This window comes from Eleginops maclovinus, chromosome 18 (genome assembly GCF_036324505.1).
Source record: "Eleginops maclovinus isolate JMC-PN-2008 ecotype Puerto Natales chromosome 18, JC_Emac_rtc_rv5, whole genome shotgun sequence".
Taxonomy (NCBI): Eukaryota; Metazoa; Chordata; class Actinopteri; order Perciformes; family Eleginopidae; genus Eleginops; species Eleginops maclovinus.
The window spans coordinates 3,108,299-3,127,718 of NC_086366.1; the positions used below are offsets into that span (position 1 = coordinate 3,108,299).

The following is a 19,420-nucleotide window of genomic DNA, read 5'->3' on the forward strand; positions in this document are numbered from 1 at the left end:
CTTCTGTTGTCAACTTGTCCTTTTTTCAACATTAAAAACAATACAGAGCTCCCTAAAGAACAAGGCACCACAGAAACTCAAATATAAGAATGATCTATCTGTGTTGTAATTCAACAGCCGTTAAGCCTCTCTCTAACCTGTGTGTATAGAGCCTTCAGCCTCATATAAGCTGGATAGAGCATCCCTTTGAACCATAAACTACAACCGCTGCTGACGGAACTCATTCAGGCCATTTTACCATCAGGAAAGAGGTCCACAGGGGTCTGTCCTCGGGCCATTCATGTTTACAGTAGATATACATCATTCTTTCCAGTCGATATTTTAACGTCAATGTTTTTGCTGATTCTGTCGCTTTATCACAACCCTTAAATCAGTGCCAACAGCTAGACAAATGTCTATGAGTTATATAAAGTAAACATCCTTAGAAACCTTCAGAATATACACGGTGCAGCGGATGTGAAAATGTCTTGCAATCATTTCAAGAAACAACCTTTAAAGATATGTTGTACATTTCCAGAGCCTACATTTTACAAGACACTTAAATATATTAAGAGAAATATCTGATGTATTTTAGTTTCCTAAACAGGAGGTTTTATCATTCAAATTCAGGCATCATCTAATGCTAACTTTTGGAGGATAAAGAAGAATTGCAAAGACACAAATTTACAAAGTTAGTGAAATAAATTCCTGAATGTGTACATAGCAACTAAACTCCCAATAAATAAAGGTGACACTAACGGACTAAACTAGCCTCATTAATTCCACAGAACGAGTCCGCGCTGAAGCTAAAGTTTCAAGGTGTTGAATAAAGGAAATAAAACCAAACGTTACTAAAGTAAGATTATACGTGCAACAGAAAATATCCGAGGCAGCTCTCCTTCTTCATCATCCAAACCCCGGCATGCAACAGGTAGACTAAATACCATTGAACTACACCCAGGTAACAATCGCTGTGTGAGGCAGTCCATATGATAATATCAATAATGAATAATGAGTAGATAATATATTCTGGAGGTTTTCTTTTCATTTTTATGGAAGCACAGCTTGTCTCAAAAGGATTTATTATCCGTGGATTTTATAAATACATGTTTAATAAAGTGACTCCTGAGTTTTGTGTCTTTTATAATGAGATCCGTTACATTATTAAAGCTGTTAAATTCATGAAAAATAAGAATGCAACAGAACTGTTGAGCGTAATAGAGGAATATGATCTATATAAAAAGCCTTGTCCCTTTTAGATGTATTTATTTTTGGTTTATTTTGTCTCTTTTTGATTAGTTTGTCTTGTCTTTTGTATGTCCCTGTTCCTAATGGCAAATTGCGAAATATCTGTAATCCAAGTTGTATTGTACTTGTAAATGTGAGAGTTATTTTCCAGCCACCAGATGGTAGGGTTGACCTGCTTAGCTCCAGCCCATGACTTCCTGTAGCTCACAGTCACTGGAGCAGATACTGAAAGAGGACCTCCTGCTGCTGCCTCATTTATCAAGCCAACATAAAGGACAGAGAAGCAAAGACCCACCGCAAAATGTTAGAGCTTATTCTGCAGCTCACACACTGTTGTGACATGAAAGGAGGCAGAACCACTACTGTTGAATTTTGCAAACTAAAGCAAAACATGGACTAAAGCTGCTAGATGAATAATGGCACAGCCTCAGCTGGAAAACACTTACCTAATTCACAGCTCGTTTCCTGGCCTGAACAACAGCAGCATTTCGTCACGTTAGCTCCAGCCAGGACCGAGTCAGCCCGAGTCACACACCGCATGTGTTTATTCTGTCACACTGAAAGGGAGGAGTGTGTTCCCCAAACATGCACCACAACCTGCCAGTAACACCAGCGTCCAGGGAGTTGGTTGTGTTTTAATTTGGAGAAAATTGTGACCTGACAGAGCCAGCGGAGTGGGGTTGTGTAATGACTGTTTACTCTGAGCTGGAGGAAAATGGAAAGGAGGACAGAGACAAAGAAAGTGCTGTTTTCCTTTTTCTCTGACATGCTTTTGGTTCTTTGTTGTGGTGTTTTCTGTTGTCTGGCTTAACCCTGACAAAAAAGGATAAGTGCCCTGTGAAACAAAAACAAGTCAACTTTGACAAACAAACAAAAAACTCCTTGACATTTCATTGGCTGTCTAAAGACTCCCTGTCCTTCCACTCCCTTGAATCTGTCTGTTTCCGTTGCCTCTTGAACTTCCTCATTGTAATCCCGACCAGTAATGGCAGCCTCCCCATGAGGCATATTCCTGCAGGTGACTCACTAACTGACTGAAGAGATGAACGAACTTCAGGCCGAGATGGAGCAGCCGGCGCAGCATGGCTGTCTGTCGGCTGCAGAAATAGCTGCAGGTAAAACGCTCAGTAGCCACAGGTCATGAGCAGCTAGGCTCCAGATTTAGACAAACAATCCTTGTTGTTGATCAAAGAGGACAAAAGGACAGGAGGAGACATTATTCCCATTTTCAAGTTCATTGTGCCTCTACTCTACTTCAAAAAGCTCTGTATTTTTCTCATACTGTCTTTCACCCTCTGTCTTAAACCACAGCTCTGATTGGTTAGCTGGCCGGCTCTGTTGTGATTGGTCAACCACTTTGAGATGTCCCGCCCCCTTAGCCTACAATGTGTTTGAGCGCAAGCAAATAGTAGCGTGAGTGTGACATAGTGATGTCACTATGTTCCAGAAGTGAAAAAAGGAGTAAAATGAAGGCGTTTCACGCGGGAGGGAACGCAGGGATTTCAGCCTTTGCAGCCCATTTACATGCACCAATATAACACACTATAGGAAAGGGAAAACCCCCAAAAACCATATTAGGTCCTCTTTAACGTGGTTGTGTTGTGATGACCCGATATTGTGAACACATTCAGATTTATACATACCTTCTAACATCAGAGTTGTAGTTTATTTATATTTAGTTGTGTTGTTTAAGGACGTTATTCTCTTTTATTTTTACTTTAATCACCTGAGAGTGCTGCAGCATAGTAAGTAGTCCCAATATGATTCACCTGCTCTGTGAAGTACTTATTCTGCACTCATGCAACAATTACCAGCGGTTGTTTGGAAACACCTTTCATGTCAGCCTCCTTTTTGTAATTGTATCCCGAGTTGGATACCGTGTAAGGTGTCTCAATCCCTCTGGAAACATGGCAGGAAAATCACCATTACTGACAGTTTCATCAACTTTAATCTCAAAGTAGATACACAGGGGTTTCTGGTATTTGCCTCCCCTTGTTAAAGAAGCAGCCACAAATTTGCAACTCACCCAAAGGAAAGCTTTTCCTCTTCTTCCAGTCCTGATCGTTTTCACATGAATGCATCAGAGGCATGGTTTGGTTGAACATGTATTAATAAGCGCAACAAAAACTAAGCCGGAGCTGCTCAATTTGTCATCATTCTTGAAGGTATGAGGGCGTACAATTGGATGTAAAATGTCACACTTATTGCTGCTAGATGAGAAGTAAAGGGATTACCAAAAATTAAATCTGAGGAGAACCTGAATGTCTGTATGAAATGACACACTATTTATTCTATAAGTTGCTGGTGGAGAAAAGATTGTCGAAAATGTTGTGGCAATCGAGCAATCAGATGGTATCTAGTGGTGCAGAAACAAGTCCTAAAGCCTGGAAATAACTTAGCTTCCTAACACTTCTGTTCCCTTTTTGAACCTGTTTGAAGTTAACTTGAGATAACTTCTGTGGTGGTCTTCTCAGACATAAAGCACGTCAGTAATTACCCCACTTGCGAATGTCCCAAACCATTGTGCGTCCTAAAAATGGCTTAAAGAGACTACCAAACGCCATCACAGCCAACATTAGCTGCCTTTAGCTTAGCGTCTGTGATCACTAAGCTGCTGTCGGCCTCCGTGATGTGGTTCGTTTGTAGCCTAATGTTAGCTTTTTACTTCTGCCGATTGCATCTACGCTTGAAAATGTACAAAGTGTGTTAATATGTGGAGTTTATCCTGCTGAACACGTGTGTTAGGTATCATGAATGAGTGTTAGCAACAGAACTTCATATGAAATGGGCAAATCCCACTGCTTTTTGTCGAGGGAACCCTTACGATGCTACTGTATATTCCAGGTCTGGGCTACAAAAATACGTCATGACTGCACCCCCCTACATGATTAGTGAAATTGTTCATCCTTTATTGCACAGAAACCAGACACAGAGAGTATGACGCTTTGTGTGAGCCAGTCTGGTGACATTAGACAAAAAATCAAATTTAAATTGACTGAACTTTGGCTTTGTTTGAACCTTTCTACCCACTGTGGTCGACTGTGAGCAGCACAGTGGCTCGGGGGTGAATCAGGGACAAATCTCTGCAGCACACACACACACACACACACACACACACACACACACACACACACACACACACACACACACACACACACACACACACACACACACACACACACACACACACACACACACACACACACACACACACACACACACACACACACACACACAGTAAATCACCTACACATGGGGGGCAAAGGGAAGGGAAGTTGAGTCAACTCTAAACAAAGTTGTCCCCTTTACTTCCTAACAAGCAGTCTTCCTCATGGTGATTCGGTGACATTGTTTGACTGTCAGTACACCATCCAATTACACCGGCTCCACTACCTGCTGGGGGGGGGGAGACCCACAGGATGACAACATGACACATTTAGGAGTGGAGAAAAGACAGACAGGAAGGCAATTCAGAGGGGAAAAGAGAAAGGTGAAAGGAGCCTAGATGCAGGGGGTAGCGAGGAAGAAGACGTAACGAAAGACTGAGAGGGAAAACATCTGAAGCAAAGTGTGTGTCGGAGAACTCGGGGAGGATTCATGGAGCGCCGGTGAGAAAAAGGCCCGGCTGGTTCCTCTGAAGTCAGGCAGTGAAAGGCAAGCCGACGGGCAGACTCACACACACACAGCCTCTAACACACACTGCCTCAGCCTCATTCACAGGCAAAGGGCATGTACAATGCTGGCTCTTACACAACACCAAATCCACTGTGCACACACACACACACACACACACACACACACACACACACACGCACACACAGCATGGGAGCTCTGACTCATGTTCAGTTGGAAGTGTCTTCACTGACATTAACTTTCTGACTTTTTGAGTAACAGACACTTTACTGTTGGCAGTGACAGCTTGATAGGTGGATAGATAGACAAATATATATATATAAAAGGTGTATGTTTCAATATAAAGTGATGTATAACTCTTAAATGAGTGTAAACCTACGTGATAGCAGTATTGACTGTGTAGTTATTGCTAACGCTATTGATTTAAAACAATAACAGTCTATGTTTTCTTTACCTATTTCAGTTTCAAGTCCATAGCACTTTCTGTTATTCCCAACAGAGCGCTGTGATTGACCAATTATACTTAAGGGTGTGCTAATCTAAGCTAACTGGCCCCAGATTTATATTTGACACTCAAACACGAGAGATTTATTGATCTGTTCTTCTAACCTTGGAAGAAATGGATGATGAATAAGGGTATTTTGCAAAAAACGGTTCAACTATTCCCTTTATGACTCAGTGCAAAGGAGCGAAGAAAATCACTGAGTGTTTTTTACGCTGACAGGCAAATGATCCCCGCTGTGTTAAACCCATCAACTTCAATTCTCTGGTTCTCTTTGGAATTGATTTGAGGCCAGCTGCTCAGGGAACGATGGTCTAGATTTCACAAAGAGCCTAAATTCATACCGGCCTCTTTTACAGACTGATGAATACACCTGCTGTCGATGTACCCTCTCAGGCGGGACACACAGATGTATCATTTAGTACGGGACAAAAGCAAGGACGTTCAGTTTTAAAATCTTCAAATGCTCATCAGATTAGCATTGTTTTACATGAGACTTGGTATAGAAACTGTGTACATCAGTGTGAAGGGTCAGTGCGGTGGTTGCAGTGAAACCTCCCCAGAGTTAATCTCATAGTGGTGAGCTGGTTTACACAGTTTAGTGGTGAGTGGCTTTAGATGCTGGGAAATTAGCTTGTGTTTAATCCATGGAAACAGCTGCTGCCACTTAATGGCACTCTAAAGGTACTCTTCTTTTGAACATGAATTATTCAAAAGGGAAAATCAGTATAAAGTATCCAATCAATTAAAGATGTGGAACGATTGAAAACGATACAGGTAATCTGCATGATGTAATAAGACATAATGTGGACATTTTAATTATAAAAAAGAAGTGACTTTTCAGCCCAAAAAATTAAATAAAATGGATGTTTTCTGTCATTTCTTACAATAAGAAGCCTTCATTTTGACTTCGATCTACAGTTTTTCACCTGTGGTCCTAATCCTCTTTTTTACAATGCAAGTGAAATTGTGTGTACGACTAAACATACCAATTAAAGCACCACATTTAAGCTTCAAGAGATCCTCAAGAGCTAGACAGATTATGATGATGTGATTATGCTCAAAATAAAACTATGCTCAAGTTTCTTATAACAAGAAGGAATTAAACAGGAAGTTTGGTCATGAAATACAAAATAAAAGCATGGAATAAATCACGTTTTGGAGTAAAATAACTTAGAGAAACACTAAAGACACTTAAGAGCTCTGAGTTGACACTAATATGCAGTAATGTCTGCATATAAGATGCAAAAAAAATACCCTAAATAGCGTTTTTATGAAGAGTTGTGCAGTATTTTTCACATTTTATTAAATGTAACTGTACTTAGTCCCTCAGATAATTAGATTTTGTGTAAATATTGTCCTGGTTTAAAATGTGTTACAATACTCTTAATAAAGTTTGATAATCGGACTAGTTTGTATTTTTTTCTATGCATTCTTCCTTCTGTGTCTTTGTATGCACTACCAAAGCAAATTCCATGTATGTGTAAACCTTGGTAATACAACCGATTCTGATTTTGATTTTGATGCACGTGGTAATCGGAAAACGTGTGAGTCATGATGCATACAAAATAAAAGCATGGAATAAACCACGTTTTAGAGTAAAAACAAAAAATGCACTTACAAGCTCTAAGTAATTGCTCCATAAACTAGTATGCAGCGTTATACCTGCATTTTAGTTACAAAAACATCCTTAAAATGGTCTCTACAATAGGGGTTTTATGCATATCATCATCGGAAAAGCTGTTTTTACTCTGGCTAACTTCACACCGGTCACCTATGATGATGTGATTATGCTCAAAATAAAAGTATGCAAGGCATGAAGTGGCCTCCACCCTGCGTCAAGGTTTTAGAATTAAACAGGAAGCTTGGTCATGGGGCCTTCAAAATAAAAGCATGGAAGCAGCCGCGTTTCGGAGTAAAACACCTAAGAGCAACTTGAAAAACATCAGCACGCATTGAGAAATTGCTGTATTCATTATGGTGCAAGGTTATACCTGCATATCAGATGCAAACATACTCTAATACGTGTTTTTACAAAGGGCTTTCGTGCTCATCACACTCGGAAAAGGTGTCGTCAATCTGGCCAGCTTCACACTGGTCACCTTTCTTTGATCCCGACCCTGCAGCCAATCAGCGGCCGGCAGAGACACACGAACGGTGGTAATATCCACGGGCTGGAGGCAGGAGGAACAAAGAAAGCCGTCCTTTCACTTCGTCAATATCCACACATATCCACGTCGGAGAGGCACGTTTTTTAAAAATTACTTTGAACACTTTGAGCACTGTTAAATGTCTCTCTGCGTCGCGAGTGCCGCTGCGCTGTTTCGCTGAGGAAAGAGGAAACTTGGCGTCGAGAGGTTTTTGTCGGGTCGCCTTTCTCCAAACCTGGATATCTTGAAGGTAGCGCACGGTGAGTTAATTTTCTTTCCTCTTCCGAAAAACTGTAATATAATGCTTTAAACAACCGTAAACAGAATCGTGACTGTCTGAGGTTGTCGCTGTGCACCGGGAGAAGAGGAAAACTCCTGCTTCAAACTTTCCTCTTGTTTTCCGCAATCAATCCTATCTGCTGGGAGCTTGTTCCAAACTCCATTACATATTTAGTTGATTTTAGGTTTTGTTTCCCCCTGACAAACAAATACACAAATAAGAGCTTATCATGAGATGTTTCCTGACTACGTGTAGCCCTTACACCCATTCGGTATGTAAGAATTAAGATGAGTGGCTTATTTAATTCATTTTAAACCCGTTAATTGATATTTCACACAGGTATGACTGCTGCTACAGCTATGTATGACCCAATTAGTAATAAAACAAATCTAATTCCCTACATTTCTTTTCCTGCGCCGATTAATAAAGAACACACTACTAGCACATTAAATATACTTTATTATTGTTATGGTTCAACTTGTAGCTATAGCCTAGATGATGTCAATACTAAACTCCTTGAATATGATTAGAGGTTTTGGCTATTTTTACTCCATTGAAGAGAGAGGACGGACGGTTCAAGTGAAGTAAAGTCAGCTGCCTTTTTAAGAAACACTTAACACAGAAAAGGCTTTTCTTCATGCACAAAAGACTTAATTCCTCTGTATGTTTGCTGAGAAAATGACAATAAGAGACCTGATTCTGTGGCTTGTGGAGTTTTAAAGCTATTTATTTAAGCTTACATTATTCCAGGTGAGCAAACAAGGCAAGCTAATGCCCTAAAACCTATAGCAAGTGGACAATTTGACTTCCATTAGTGCCCATTTGATTTAAAGTGGGCTTTGCCATTCAAAGGCTAAATGCTTTGCGTAACAGCACCATCTGCTTTGCCCTCCTGGGCATTTGCAGGCTACTGTCCAGATAGTGTTCTGAGAGAATTGTGTGGGTGGAGCACAGCAGATGGTGAGATGGAGAACATAGCCGGCTGATGTGGCAGCAATCTCACTGTTGGTCACTCTTTTTTCAGTTGCAGTAAACACAAAAAACCAAAAAAGGGAGCAATTTTATCCACCGTAGTCCGCCTGCATGACGAACGGTTCGGTCATCAATGAGCTTCCTTATACTGCTGAAAGCCAGGTCACAGAGGAACTGTTGACCCCCTCACTCTATTTCCCTCCATCTGGGGTTTGACCCTGTGACCCCTGTCTGACATCAGTTGAACCCCCCCCCTGTCAACACCAGTGCAGATCTCTACTGTTGAATTACAGGAAGCTCTGGGACACTTCCAAGTTGATTTGCAGCCCAACCTCCATGCATGTGTTGCGTAATATACCCCACTATATAACATGTCCCTTACAGCAGCAGTGTTCTGCTTATAACGTGGAAAAGGAAGTCATTGAGCACGATAGGGACTTCTAGGGGATGATTCCCATTTAACAACATGTGATTTAGCTCAGGCTTCTATCCAGAGTGACTTGCATACACTCCAATATTGCCCACAGTAGCAGGTTTGGGGTTAAGTATAGAACTGCGGACCCTCTGATTGCCAGATGCCATTTACCTTTTCAGTTAGACTTAGTCTTCTAACTTGGGCTGCACAATTTGTAACTAGTTGCGATTAATATTGCATAATCATGGGGTGATTTTTAAAGTGGATCTGCACCAAACAAACACATTTCTTAAGTCTGCAGAGAACAGTTTTTTTGGCTTCTGTGCAGCTCCACAATACTTTAACACATATTGTGCTTTCTGACATTGAAATCATGCACTAGTCCATATTAGAATGTGTTTATTGTGCAGCCCTAATATAAATGTGTATCTTTCACTTGCAGCAAAACTCTTCTCCGTTCTAACTCGCAAAGGGAGGTGGTCTTGGTTTTTGACCTGCATGATCTAGAACATACTGTGTTCTTTTTAACTGATGAGAAGTTACAGAAATTGGTGTTAGTGTTGCTCAGTCAAGCTGTAATGCAGCCTGGAGCGTTTCTAATTGATTTTCCTTTGCCCTCAGAGTTATAGTTCCCTTAGCTTTATGCTGCATACTGTATAAGAGGTTCACGTTAAGGACGACTGTGTCTGCCAGGGAGTGCGGGCGTTGCTTCGATCCCAGCCACTGCAGTCAACATGTCGATGTATCCTCGGGCTGCACCTAACCCCTGAGTCACATGGGTGAATGTGCATGAGTGTAAGCTTCCTAGAGCAAGGTGTACTGCTCTGCATGAATGAGGTGTGAATGACTGGTAGTCTGTAAAGCGCTCTGAGCTGGGCTGCTCCCATTTAAGACATGCCTCATGTTAAGGTCATGTACCAGTAGACTGTCAAGGGAATGATTAATGTAGATCAGATGTATCTTGAACTCATTTTCAGTCACTTGGTTGTCAGGAAATCTTTGTTCTGCAGACATAAATCGATCTCCACTCTCGTTAAAGCCTGTCGAATAATTGTCCACCGCTACCCTACTGTGCACCCGTTCTCTCTGCAGCACCCAACACTTAATCTCTCTCATGCACACACACACAGCAGCACACACACCAGCGATGCTTACTCGGCAGAATGTATAATGTTGTGAAATCCCATTAAGAGCGATCCGGCTGCCGGGCCGGGGCTGCATGGGACAGCACGTTATTTTAAAAGGCCAGCGGTGCCCGTGTGTTTGCACTGAGTAATGGAATCCAATCACTTTAGGGGCTCGTTTTCTGAATAGAAGCGCTTGTTTTTAAAGTGCTGCCACTGGTGTTTAGTTGCTCTTGAAGGCCGTTTAAATGATTTTTGGATGAGCTTCACCCGCGGAGAATCTCTGTTCTCCGTGCCGCTGCAACACTCCGGTACCTGTGGTGAACACGGCGTAGTTTTGGCCCGTTTAGAAGCTAGAATATCCATCCTTTGTTTACTTTGCCCTGTTCCCGATCAGATCGTTTATGAAAAGGCTTTCTGCCGGGTTCAGTTTTGAGTGCTAGCCATTATCAGCTCGGTCATTTTGTGGGCTTTCTCTACAGAAAGGGATCTTGGGTAAGTCGGTTTTAAGCTCTGACTGCCCACCAGTACCACCCATTTGGTTCAACCTGCGATCCACTTAACCCTTGTGTTGTCTTCCTATCAAGTTTTGTCCTCATGGTTGGACTATTTATAAAGCATAGAGTATAAATAAAGGACTTTTAAGGCAGCTTTATTCCACAGGTTTTACTCAATACACCGAATTTACTCAAAATCAAACCTAATTTCTGAGTAAAACGGAAAACATTTGGAATGATTTTACAAAGTGTGTGTGTGTGTGTGTGTGTGTTCTGAATAATGTCCCTAACGGCCCCTCCTACTACTGACTTTTATTTATACAGCACATTTCAAAACAAGGCAATTTAAAGTGCTTTACAAAAACGATAGGCATTTAAAAAGCAAAGAGAATAAAGTGAACATAAAACACGATACAATAATTACAGTGCAACGTTGGACAAGAATGTTCCATCAAAGCGGGAAAAATAAACGTTTTCAGCCTGGATTTAAAAGCAGTAAGAGCTGCAGCTTTCTGGGAGTTTGTTCCAGATATTTGGAGCATAACTTACTGTCTGACTGTCACACCAGCAGCGTCCCCTGCTGCATACATTGTTTTACATTTGAAGTGACGATGTTTGGCAGCATAACACCGTTAATGAGGGTTGCACGATGTCAAGTCTCTCTTGTCTACATGAATTATGGGCGAGTTGTGGGAACGTCTTCGGCTTCTGCAACAACTCTCACCATGAGCAGCTCCAGCCTCTGACGTGTGCAGCTCTGGCTCCCGGTGCAGATTGCTTGTGTCGCAGTTGAACCAATTTTGGGAGCCGGCTGCAGGGGAAACCTTTCACCGCTGTGATGGTAGCACATTGCCACACGATCAGGCTGTCAGTCTTCATTGGATATGACCTGAGAGAACCTCCTCTCACCACAGGAGTTAGATTTATTATACTTAACCGTGTGTAGTCAATCCTGCTCATTGTGTTGTTTTTAGGGGCTGATTGTTACAGCATTTGTTGCTCCACATGCAACCGGTGCTTCCTGTCGCCGCTGGGTGAGTGATGTGTGCCGGATTCTCCCCCAGCTCTGCAGGCGGATGATGGATGTTCGTCACTGGGGAGAGAGAGCATCGTGTACCAGACGCGTTACTATAGCTGCTTATCTTTCTTATCTGAGAAGGATGTGGTGTAAAGTGCTTCTCCTGGAAGAAGCACCCACCCACGTGTTTCTATACTGGTACACCGAGGCTCGGCATGCAATGAGAAGTCCTGTGAATGGATCTTGACGGTGGCTGTGTTCACTTTAATGCACTTAAAATAACAGTGGAGGAAAGTAGACCGTCAATAGAGCAATAGCAGTATGCTTCAAAGCTCGGGTGTTTCTAATGTAGCTCAACTTAAAGTAAAGTTATATATGGAAATTAGAGCTCTATATTTCACACCATTTTATAAATTAGGTACGGTAATTGGGGAAGTAGTGGGACATATAGTAACGGTCAGTTTCTTATTAACTGCGGCAATCATAGTGGGTTTAAATGCAGTCTTTTTGTGAGCTGGTTTTGTTCATTTCTAGGGATGATACTTGAGATGTTTCCCTGTACGACAACAACCTCGTTAATCAACCTGGTAATTGGGTACCACTTTAAAATAAGACTACCCTTATAAAGGGTTTACGAATAGTTTGCAACTCATTTATTAATTAGCTTGTGAATACTTTATGAATCAGTAATCAGCTTTTAGAAGACAAGAGATAAACAGGGGGACTGTGACCGGCTGCTTGCCAAATAGTGAGCCCACATTTATCCGTACTGCTAAGCCTTATATCGGCTACTTGGCTTAAGAGATGCCAAGAAACATCAAGATGGATGGTGGGGAATCAACTCAGTGAACAACAGATACCCAGGATGCTGTCTGATGAAGAAGAGGAAGGAAGTCATCTTGCCAGATAGTGAGCCTGTGTTGATGTATGCAAACTATGTCAGAACTGGTTTATAAGTGGTTCTTAATGGTTAATAATGTGTTTACAACCTAATTATGAATCCTTTAATGGTGGTCTTACTGTAAAGTGGTACCGATAATTGTTATCCAACAACATCAGTGCCTTGAAAGTGATTAAGATTGCTTAAATAGCCGGTCAGCTGCTACTAACGGGTGTAACCGTATTTAATTGCCAGCCACAGTGTGTGTGTGTGTGTGTGTGTGTGTGTGTGTGTGTGTGTGTGTGTGTGTGTGTGTGTGTGTGTGTGTGTGTGTGTGTGTGTGTGTGTGTGTGTGTGTGTGTGTGTGTGTGTGTGTGTGTGTGTGTGTGTGTGTGTGTGGACAATTTCAAAGGAAGTCTGTCCTTTTTCTCAACAGTTATTGTTTTGTGTGTACACACCGCTCTGGGTTCCTTACAGAAAGGACTGATGCTGTGTGTGTGTTCATCCTGATCTGTTAAGCCTCCCTATATATCCTACGAAGGCGTTATTCAGCCTTAAGAGGGGAGTTGGATGGTGGGCAGATGAGGAGAGAATCGAGTGGCATATAGGAGACAAAGTCTGAGGAGGAGTGATCAATAGATGGGGGCAGAGGGTGGTTACTGTAGTCAGAGCCTTAATGAAGTGTTCGTGTTGCAGGCAGTAAATGAATGTCTACAAAGCTTCTGAAGCCATTATCCCTAGTGCTTACAGGCTGTAATAACAGATATGGATGCAGTACTGACTCCTCAGAAAAGCCTCTTTAATTGGAAATGCTTCTGATGAGTCTTCCTTTTTTGATTAAGTTTCACAGGTCCACACAGTAGCTCATTATTCTCAGTGAGGGTCAGAATACGGTCTCTAAAAACCGCAAAGTGGTATTTTGAACACCAAACAGGGTGATTTCATAAGTGCACTGTTGTGTAATAGCCGAAATTCCATTCCTGAGCGGCGAACCCTGGATGGTAGTTCCATTTTTGTTCTCATTAATTATTTACTTTACGTGCAAAGAACACCTTTTAGATCCTGACTCCTCAACCGTGTGTAAAAGGGTAGCTTAACTTTAGAAGCAGGAAGTTTCCTCTTCAATGTTCTGAACCAGACGTCCCTCCGTATCCTCCTTATCTTCTTCCTCAAACAGTCTGCCATGCAAACTCGTCCCCCCCCCCCCCCCCCCCCCCCCGGGTCATTGTGAGAGTCACCTGAACACACAACCACTGTGAATCCTCTCACCTCAGGAGACCTCGGGCAGATTTTGGTGCACAAAAGCAGTCGTACATACCCGCTTACCGGGGGATAACGGGAGCACAGCATGCACACGTCAATATTCTGCAGCGGAGGCTCAGAGGAGTCTTTCCTCAGAAGTGAGTACAGCGCACTTGTGATAAAGCTCAACACTACATTTTAAAAGTGGCTGCCAGGCTTGCAAACTGTCATCAGCTTAATGAAAAACATTAAGTATTATCGCCATTTTTAGTCCCTTAAGCATTTTTAGTAACAAGTAAAGAACGAGTAGTGAAGATATAAGGTAATTATGTCGACTGATGGCCGAGATATACACTTAAAATACAGCAATTCTTCAAGAAATGTGAGAAATCTTCCTCTGCAGAACATCTATTCCAACCCATATTTAAACTGGTTTCTGTAGAATGTATTTGACACATTAATGGGGGACAGTTGGGCTTCATCCCCTTCTGTGTTTAAATTGACTTCCATAAGGTTATTTCCACCCTTTTAATTGAAGTGTCATGTGTTAGCTTAAAAAAACCCACATATTTTCTGACTCTGTTCATTTTCTTTTCATCAGATTTTGTGAATAACAATTTTTGGATTAGGATTCAACTATCATAGGACGTCAGACATGAGTTTAACACCAAAGCTTCTCAAGGTAAACACCCATAATGCACCCTAATTAAAACACAATTGAACCCTGTAAGATGGGATATTGATCTTGATTGTTTCTTTATTTAAGAACAGGTAAAAGGCCAGTGTTTGCACCATCATCATGCATGCACATTTTTTATTTTTCACAGGAGAATTTGCACATATTCTTCTACAATTCTTCCAATGTGACTGGAACATGCACACACCCTTTAGCCTCAACCAACCCGTGAACCCAGCTATTGTTTTGCCATATTACACCGACATGAATAATTGAGTCGTCTCTGTGCTCGTGGATCTGCTTCACTGACGCTCAATAGCTTTGGGAAGGATCTTTGTTCACGTTACTCGGAAGAACCCTCATAGTCTCTCCAGTTTCTCTATATTTGTGATTGAATATGTGGGGCATGTTCACTTTTAAAGGTGTGAATGCAAAGAAAAGGATACTACAATGTTGGTAAGTGCAGATTTATTTAGTGCTTTGCCATTGTTACACCAAATGTTGCCCATTGCTCTGTTGCAGAGTTCTCCTGAGGTGAAGGTGTGTGTGTGTGTGTGTGTGTGGGGGGGGGCGGCGGCGGCGTACGGAGAGTAGGAGGTTAGATCAAAGCAAGACACAAGCAGAACTGACACATCTCAAACCATTCTCCAAAATATGTTTAGCATTTTTTAATTAGAAATCTGTCAAATTCTCGAGCACAGGAATCCATTAATCCGTCCAATGAGGAGCTAGTGAGATATTTTCTTACGGGTACATGAGGCCACGAGCTCACCGACGGCACAACGAGCTAATTTAGCCGCCAAAGCGACATGGTACTTTTTGATCTGCTGCTATGCCTTTCAGCTAAGCTCCATGTCATCTGAACCATCGCGTGGCCTACATGCCAAGCGTCAAGTTGTCTTTGAGCATGACCAAGTTAAGTTAAAATATGCTGCTTTTTTGTGCAGGAAATATGTGAAGGAAGGAGGCTTAGGCCAGGGCTGTGACTTGCATTTCCAGGTCTATTTTTGGAGACAGGTGACAGACATTTGTAACTAGGTGTACCTGGGCTCATGCAAAGGTATCCTGTCCTGAAAAAGTCTTGCTTTATCGCTCGGTAGGAAGCATTTGAGAATGAGGAGCAAGGCTGAGGCTCTCATCACCGTAATTTCACGGGCTTTGACAGGCCTGCGCAGGTGTAGTGATGATTATAATAGACTTTCATAAGAGGCGCCTTCAGGACACCTTACAATGCATCAGAGTAATACTCAAAACACATTTCAGATGGGGAAACATCTGGGTTAAATATAATCAACTACAAGGAAACCAAAGAACACTATGATGGAGTAACGTGGTCAGTTAAGAGCACCAGTCTGCACGATTTACTTTATCCGTAAGTAAACTTAAAGAGGACATATTCTGCATATTTTCAGGTTTCATGTATGTGACATGTCTCCACGCTTTAATGTTCAGAAAGCTCTTTATGTTTCTCATGCTGCCTGTGCTGCAGCTCCTCTAGTCACCCTTTGTCTGAAACCAGAGCCCAGTCTGCTCTGATTGGTTAGCTGGCCGGCTCTGTTGTGATTGGTCAACCTCTTAGACGTGTCCCGCCCCTTAGCCTATCACGTACAAAATGTTGGTGGGCTATCCAATAGTAGCGCCAGTGTTGTATTTCATTTTGTAACAGAAGTAAAGAAAGAAACGTTGAGATTTTAGCCTTTGCAGACCATTTACTTGCACCAAATCCTATATACCACACAAAAGGGACACCCCCGAAAATCATATACAACGCTTAGAGATGTCGCGTGCAAACATGTCTACCCGATAGAAGCGCAAGTGTTACATAGTGATGTCGCTATGTAACAGAGGTAAACAAAGGTGACCAATGGAGGTGTTTCAGGGAGGGTGGGGGGTCGGTTGGAGAAAATGGATTTTAGTCTTTGCAGACCATTTACCCCCCCCCCACAAAAGCACATGAAAGTGAATAGGCTAGTCATGGTCTGTGCATTCATACCTGTTTATTGCCATTTCTATTTTTCTCCCACAGAAATCAGAGTAAACTCTTCAGGGTTTCTTTTCGAAATGAAAGTTGAACCTTTGTTTGCCCCCTGACGACCCAGGTTCTGAACAACAGACAGTAAATCAGTTCTTCTGCGGCGATATTTACGAACCACCCTTTTCTCTTTCTTATTGCAGCCGTGTTTACGAGCCGCCCGCTGAACACAGCGCAGTGCATCGCGCTCTGCGAGGTTATGGGTTCACACGTTTAGCAATCTCCTGTCTGAGGTGTGAAATATTCGGGGATTTATTTACGGTTTCTCAGCAGTTGGTTGCGTTCAGCATTAGGGGAGGGGCTGAGGAAGCACCCAGGAGCTTTAGACAGAGTTATCAATCTTCACACTTTCACTTTGTATGCATCTTTATTGTACACGTTAAGAGTCCACTTTTTCATCCCAGGCCCCCGTACACACCCCCCGACTCAAACAACAGACGTGATCGGGAGAATGAGTGTTTTTTGAAGAGCAGGTAGATGAGGCAGAAAGGATTGAGAGCAGTAGGCTCCCAGGGGCCTCCTACTGATAAATGGTTCACCCCTTCTTCCCTGTAACCATCATTAAAACTGTCAAATCATTAAAAGCTGCAGCTCTCCATAACCCCCCAAGTTCCCCTCCTCTTGTGGAGTACGATAAACTGCGCTCCCAAGTGTTTTTGAGCTAAAATTGAGTCATACCTCAGTTACTGATTGTCCCCTTTAATCACCAGCAGATGATAAAATAGCAGGAGAGGAGAAGGTGCTGACAAATACTCATGCACGTATCAGAGAAGTGAACAGAGGTGCTGCAGCCCAGGCAGTATCTGAGATAAATGGAGAGCTTTTTGAACATTTATGGCACAGTAGAGGCACACAATGCTAATCTGAAGCCTGATAATGAGCATTATGTCATCTTTACGAGATAATCATTGGTTTTCTTGCCGTTTAGTTGTTGATGCTTTTATTTTGAAGGCAGCTTTGGTCACAGGGTTAATGAATATTAATTGGAGACAGGTCCAGGGTATGCCATGAGGCAGCATAGGAGGTAATGTAATTGTACTTTTTGACAGTGAAAAGAGACTAACATGCACCAATGTTGTCCTTTCCTTGACCTTTGCTTTGCGTAAGAGACCTTAGCAACTACACCCTGGGTTAAGTAAAGGCTGTCACCTTTTGTGGTTAACCAGATAAGTAGTGTGTCATTGCCTCAAGTTGAGAAACCTTCCCAGCTTATAGTAAAGACTGCTTCCTCGGATCACCTTGGCCTTTGTTTCCACACTCTGGCTGTTACTGGAGCTGTGTGAGGGAGCAGACAGGTGGTGAGGAGCGAGGGTTATCGGAGAGAAGGCTTCTGTGTAAGCCATCCTGCTGTCTCCTCACACCACACACACACACATCCAGGGATCTGTTGGATGGATGTGTGTGTGGCTGCTACTTGTTTGCTCTATAATTTAATTTGCACCCTGCTGCCACCATATTGAATCAGTGGATCATTTCTGAAGCCATTGCACCCGTCATTTAGCTCCCTGTTGGACCTGCTGTCTTGCAACGGGTGTACTCTGGATTATAGATACAGGTCCTAAAAATAGCTTGTTGCTTATTTGTCTTCTGTTTATTGCATGGCTTTTCACTCAAAGATAAATAGTGGCACAGTGATGATGTATCTCTGTTGGTAGACCTGGAAGTTGGCATTGCAAGGGTTCCCTCGACAGAAAGACAGTTGGATTCCTTCGTTGGATTTTGGAAAATTGAGGAAAACCCGATCTTTGCTCAAGACATTTTTTTATGATGAATACGGTACATGTTTTCTTCAGCAAGATACTCATCACCACCTTAGGATTCTGGAAACCTAAATGAAATGTCAAACAAACAGCAGCATTGTCAAATGACTTCCTGTTAGCACCACTAAGCTAAAGGAAGCTAATGTTCAAGGTGACTTAACCGTCGCGTTAAGCTACTGGTGAGCAACTACCGTGACACACAGAAGCTTTAGACATTCCCCAGTGGAGTATTTACTGACATATTGTATGTAGTAGAAAGTTCTGAAAATCTCTTCCACGTGCTTTATGTCAGGCAGTTAAGCAAAACAACAAAGTCAGAAAAACAACCTGAAAGCTGTAAAAACGAGCATATTTGCGGGTGTTTGGACTCTTCATGCACCGCTCTATTGATCTATTGATACCCTGTATGTCTTTATTTTTAGCAGGTAAAGTGACGTTAGGAATTTGATACCACAGAGGTCTAAAGAGGGTTGCTTTTGAATCCTCAAGCTCCCAATGATAGCATATTTACAACTACAGTGCCATCCTACCTCGCTGTGCAGACCTGTCACCGCCAAACAGTCCCTCCTTTGCTCGTTTGAATTCATAAATCAAGATAAGATCCCTCACAAAGTTTTGCATTTTTCTATAAATACATTCAGAGGCTCCTGATAACCAAGCACACAGAATAACAACTCCACTGATGCTCCACACTGAGTACTTCATAGCGTTTTAGAGGAGTAAAGTAGTGCTTGACCACAGTCTAGTAGTCTCCTGTCTGTCATCCCTACTTGAGACACTCATTCATAACTCTTGAAAGTACCTCATTCATAAAGCAAGGCTGAACTGACACCTTTTTCTGTGTTTTTGCACCCCTCAGCATCGCTGCGGCAGTATTTGTTGGCCTGATCACCGACTCAAATTGCGAATGGCAGCCAGGGGAAACTACACTCAGTCTCTTTCAATGTTTAAAGAGGAGCAGTCTTAACATTTGATGACCATTGGCTCATGAATATTGAAAAGGTTCTTCCTC

The 19,420-nt window shown here is 42.3% G+C and overlaps 1 protein-coding gene across 1 annotated transcript in view; it reads left to right on the plus strand.

Annotated features, from left to right (window-relative positions):
* Nucleotides 1–7,498: 7,498 nt before the first annotated feature.
* LOC134879744 (SPRY domain-containing SOCS box protein 4-like) overlaps nt 7,499–19,420 on the plus strand; it is a 43,573-nt gene continuing 31,651 nt past the window's right edge. The window contains exon 1 of the mRNA XM_063906234.1: nt 7,499–7,772. The gene's annotated coding sequence lies outside the window, so the exon portion shown is untranslated. The remainder of the gene's footprint in view (nt 7,773–19,420) is intronic.